This window comes from Chiloscyllium plagiosum, chromosome 46 (assembly GCF_004010195.1).
Source record: "Chiloscyllium plagiosum isolate BGI_BamShark_2017 chromosome 46, ASM401019v2, whole genome shotgun sequence".
Taxonomy (NCBI): Eukaryota; Metazoa; Chordata; class Chondrichthyes; order Orectolobiformes; family Hemiscylliidae; genus Chiloscyllium; species Chiloscyllium plagiosum.
The window spans coordinates 3102311-3108133 of NC_057755.1; positions in this window are offsets into that span (position 1 = coordinate 3102311).

Genomic DNA, 5823 nt, shown 5'->3' on the forward strand with positions numbered 1-5823 from the left:
ATTCAGTTTTAAATTCCAGGATTTAAATACTATTAACTGTAGAGTGAACCTGAGGAATATGATACTGGATCAGTATCCTTACTTTGAGAATGTTCTGAGAGAGCTCTGGAAGAACCCAGAGGGTTTGCTCTTCATATTTGATGGTTTGATGATTTAGAGTCATAGAGATGTACAGCATGGAAACCAGATTCTGGAGTAGAGTGGTGCTGGAAAAGCACAGCAGTTCAGGCAGCATCCAAGGAGCAGGAAAATTGATGATTTGGGCAAAAGCCCTTCATCAAGAATACAGGCAGAGTGCCTGAAGGTGGAGAGATAAATGAGAGGAGGGTGGGGGTGGGGAGAAAGTAGCATAGAGTACAATAGTTGAGTGGGGGAGGGGATGAAGATGATAGGTCAGAGAGGAGGGTGGAGTGGAATGTCCTTGGCAGAGTGGGAGGGAGAGTTGAAATGTTGGGCCACAGGGCGGTGGGGTTGATTGATGCGGGTGTCCCAGAGATGTTCCCTAAAGCGCTCTGCTAGGAAGCGTCCAGTCTCCCCAATGTAGAGGAGACCGCATCGGGAGCAACGGATCCAATAAATGATATTGTTGAATGTGCAAGTAAAACTTTGATGGATGTGGAAGGCTCCTTTCGGGCCTTGAGGGAGGAGGTGTGGGAGCAAGTTTTGCAATTCCTGCGGTGGCAGTGGAAGGTGCCAGGACAGGAGGGTGGATTGTTGGGGGGGTGTGGACCTGACCAGGTAGTCACGGAGGGAACTGTCTTTGTGGAAAGCGGAAAGGGATGGGGAGGGAAATATATCCCTGGTGGTGGGGTCCGTTTGGAGGTGGCGGATGATTTGGTTTATGTGAAGGTTGGTAGGGTGGAAGGTGACCACCAGGGGGGTTCTGTCCTTGTTATGGTTGGAGTGGTGGGGTCTGAGGGCGGAGGTGTGGGATGTGGACGAGATGTATTGGAGGGCATCTTTAACCAGATGGGAAGGGAAATTGCGGTCTCTAAAGGAGGAGGCCATCTGGTGTGTTCTATGTTGGAACTGGTCCTCCTGGGAGCAGATATGGCGAAGGTGGAGGAATTGGGAATACGGGATGGCATTTTTGCAGAAGGTAGGGTGGGAAGAGGTGTAATCCAGGTAGCTGTGGGAGTCGATGGGTTTGTAAAAAATGTCGGTGTCAAGTCAGTCGTCATTAATGGAGATAGGTCTAGGAAGGAGAGGGAGGTGTCGGAGATGGTCCAGGTAAATTTAAGGTCAGGGTGGAATGTGTTGGTGAAGTTGAGTTGGGTGTACTGGCCGTGCTAAATTATCCCATAGTGTTCAGAGATGTGTAGGTTAGGGTGGATTGGCTGTTCTAAATTGTCCCATAATGTTCAGGGATGTGCAGGTTAGGATGGGTTGGCCATGCTAAATTGCCCATAGTGTTCAGGAATGTGTAAGTTAGGTGCATTAGGCAGGGAAATGTATAGTAATTGGGTCGGGGGATGGGTGGGATACTCTTCAGAGAATCAGCTGGGTCTGTCGGACTTGATGGGCCAAATGGCCTGTTTCCACACTGTAGGGATTTTATGATTCTATCAAATAAAATAGACAGATAGCTCAGCATCAATCTCACTTGCTCCAGTAACAGCTCTAAAGAAAATGCTTAAGCAAAATAAATCGAAGGGCAGTTCCGCAGTAGGTCCAAGTGATTCTACTGCATGAGTGTTGTGCTTACCATAAACCTTCATCAACTGATCACCGTCAGCATTGGGGTCCTGACGATCAAAATAAAATTGATATCAAACATGGCAGGGAGTGGACGGCAGGGCAAGCAGACGTGTTTGGGAATGAACAGCTTAACTGATTAACTGTTTCAATATTTCCTGGAGCAACAGCTTCTTTGGAAAGCCGCTGCTTCAGAGGGCTGTGTGACTCAATCGATTCGCAGACTCCAAATGAACGGCCTCACTTAGCAGTTCTGGGCTGGAAGTCAGTGCGCATGTACTCTGCCCAGTTTCCCATGGTTGCACATGACTCTGCAAGGATGCCTCAAGATTTACCCCAAAGTGCAATTTGTCATTAACTTAATCTGATTGTCTGTATTAGTGATTGGATAAGGTATGATACTGCACCCCACAGTGTCTCTCTAAAACACACTGCAGAACTGAAAGCTCCCCTGTTCAGCATCTGTTTCAGACCCTACATGTTCGTCTCTACGGACCACACAGCCATGGACAGAGTTATGATTAACTCCTCAATAACTGGCATCCCTTAAGATTTAATTCTGCAGAAGAACTGGTTACCACTTCAACTTTCATGGGCTCCATCCATCAATATTACATTTCTCACTGTCACAACTGATCATTTCTGTTGATTTTGACAATTATTCTCAACAGTCCCTCAGAATTTCCTTGCCAAATTTCTGTCAAACCTCTCTCACGACTGGTGTGCGCCTCCCAGGTGCCAGGTTCATGATGTCATAGAGTCATAGAGATATATAGCACGGAAGCAGACCCTTCGATCCAACTCGTCCATGCTGACCAGATATCCCATTCTAAACTAGTCCCTCCTGCCAGCCCCCGACCCATATCCCTCCAAACCCTGCCTATTCATATACCCATCCAAATGCCTTTTAAATGTTGCAATTGTACCAGCCTCCACCACTTCCCCTGGCAGCTCATTCCATACACATACCACCCTCTGCATGAAAAATGTGCCCCTTAGGTCCCTTCTATATCTTTCCCCTCTCACCCTAAACCTATGTCCTCTCGTTCTGGACTCCACCACTCCAGGGAAGAGACTTTGTCTATTTATCCTATCCATGTCCCTCATGATTTTATAAACCTCGATAAGTTGCTGATCTTTGAGGGGCCCTATTCTCTCCCAGTTACCCTTTTGTCCTTAATGTATTTGTAAAAACCCTTTGGATTCTCCTTAATTCTATTTGCCAAAGCTATCTCATGTCCCCTTTTTGCCCTCCTGATTTCCCTCTTAAGTATACTCCTATTTCCTTTATACTCTTCTAAAGATTCATTCCATCTATTTCATCTACACCTGGCATATGCTTCCTTCTTTTTCTTAACCAAACCCTCAATTTCTTTAGTCATCCAGCATTCCCTATACCTACCAGCCTTTCCTTTCACCCTGACAGGAATATACTTTCTCTGGATTCTCGTTATCTCATTTCTAAAGGCTTCCCATTTTCCAGCCGTCCCTTTACCTGCGAACATCTGCCCCAATCAGCTTTTGAAAGTTCTTGCCCAATACCGTCAAAATTGGCCTTCCTCCAATTTAGAACTTGCATCTTTTGAATCTGGTCTATCTTTTTCCATCACAATTTTAAATTTACTAGAATTATGGTTGCTGCCCCCAAGTACTCCCCAACTGACACCTCAGTCAGTGGCCTGCCTTATTTCCCAAGTCAAGTTTTGCACATTCTCTAGTAGGTACATCCACATATTGAATCGGAAAACTTTCCTGTACACATTTAATAAATTCCACTCCATCTAAGCCCTTAACACTATGGCAGTCCCAGTCTATGTTTAGAAACTTAAAATTCCTGACCATAACCACCCTTTTATTCTTCCAGATAACTGGCATCCCCTTAGACATTTCCCAAACCCTCCCCCTTCTGGCGTGCAGGAGGCCATTCCACCGCACCCCCCAGGGAACCCATCTACTGCTCCCCAAACTCAACTCAGGGCACTCGGGGGACCTTCCACTGCCCCTCAAAATCCCCCTCGGGGTGCCCTTCCACTGGCCGACATCACCGCTTCCCTTCAACCGACCCCAACCCTGCCTTGCACACCTCTGCACTGGCTCACACCACTTCCACCTCACGCTCCCTTCCACCATCCCCCATCCACCTCCTGTCAAAGTGAGGGGCACCACCCCATTCCACCAGGTCCATCCGACCCCCACACTCCATACAGTCCATCTTGATGTGAGTGTCTGATCATGTTTTCTTTGAGGGGGGGGGGAGAGCAGCCACAAGTTGTGGTCCATATAGACGGCACCAATGACATAGGTAGGAAGAGAGTTGGGGATCTAAGGCAAAACTTCAGGGAGCTAGGGTGGAAGTTTAGAGCGAGAACAAACAGAGTTGTTATCTCTGGTTTGTTGCCTGTGCCACATGCTAGTGAAGTGAGGAACAGGGAGAGAGCAGAGTTGAACACATGGCTGCAGGGATGGTGCAGGAGGCAGGGTTTTGGATTCTTGGATAATTGGGTCTCTTTCTGGGGAAGGTGGGACCTCCACAAACAGGATGGTCTTCGCCCGAACCAGAGGGGTACCAATATCCTGGGGATGGGAGGAAATTTGCTAATGCTCTTTGGGAGGGTTTAAACTAATGCAGCAGGGGGGTGGGAACCTGAATTGTAGTTCCAGTGCACGGGGGGGTTGAGGATAGTGAGGTCAGGGATAGGTTTACAAAGTCGTAAAAGGGCACTGACAATCAGGATGTTGGTTTGAAATGTGTGTACTTCAACGCCAGGAGCATCCAGAGTAAGGTGGGTGAACTTGCAGCATGGGACTTCGATGTTGTGGCCATTTCAGAGACATGGCTAGAGGAGGGACAGGAATGGTTGTTGCAGGTTCCAGGATTTAGATGTTTCAGCAAGAACAGAGAAGATGGTAACAGAGGGAGGGGTGTGGCATTGTTAATCAAGGGTAGTGTTACAGCAGCTGAGATAACGTTTGAGGACTCATCCACTCAGGTAGTTTGGGCTGAGGTTAGAAACAGGAAAGGAGAGGTCACCCTGTTGGGAGTTTTCTACAGGCCTCTGAATAGTTCCAGGGATGTAGAGGAAAGGATAGAAAAGATGGTTCTCGATAAGAGTGAGAATAACAGGGAAGTTGTTACGGGGGACTGTATCTTCCCCAATATTGACTGGCAATACTATAGTTCAAGTAGTTTAGATGGGTCAGTTTTTCTTCAATATATGCAGGAGGGTTTTTTTGACACAGGAGGAAGACAGGCCAACAAGGGGCCCTGCCATATTGGATTTGGTACAGGGTAATGAACCCGGCCAGGTATTAGATTTGAAGGTAGGTGAGCACTTTGGTAATAGTGACCATAATTCAGTTATATTTACAATAGTAATGGGAAGAGATAGGTATATACCGCAGGGAAAGAGGTATAACTGGGTAAAAGACAATTATGTGTGATTAGGCAAGATTTAGGATGCATAAGATGGGGAAGGAAACTGCAGGAGATGGACACTTGAAATGTGGAGTTTATTCAAGGAATAGCTACTGCAGGTCCTTGATACGTATATGCCTATCCAGCAGAGAGGTAGTTGTCGAGAGAAGGAGGCTTGGTTTTTCTAAAGAAGTTGAAGCTCTTGTCAAGAGGAAGAGGAAGGCTTTTGTGAAGATGAGATGTGAAAGCTCAGTTTGGGGGCTTGAGAGTTATAGGTTAGCCAGGAAAAGGTAAAGAGAGCCAAGAAGAGCCAGGAGGAGACATGAGAAGTTGTTGGCAGATAGGATCAAGGAAAATCCTAAGGACTTCTATAGGTATATCAGAAATAAAAGAATGACCAGAGTAAGATTAGGGCCAACAAAAGATAGTAGTGGGAAGTTGTGTGTGGAATCTGAGGACATAGGGGAAGCACTGAGTGAATACTTTTCATCAATATTTACATTGGAAAAGGGTAGTGTTCGTGAAAATATGGAGATACAGGCTACAAGACAAACACATAACCTCAACACCAAGGAGAGGGAAGCACTAAAATCACTAAGAAACGATAAGAACATAATCATCCTACCAGCAGACAAAGGCAGAATGACGGTCATCCTGGACAAAGCAGAGTACATCCAAAAAGCACAACAACTACTTGCAGATAGCAACACCTA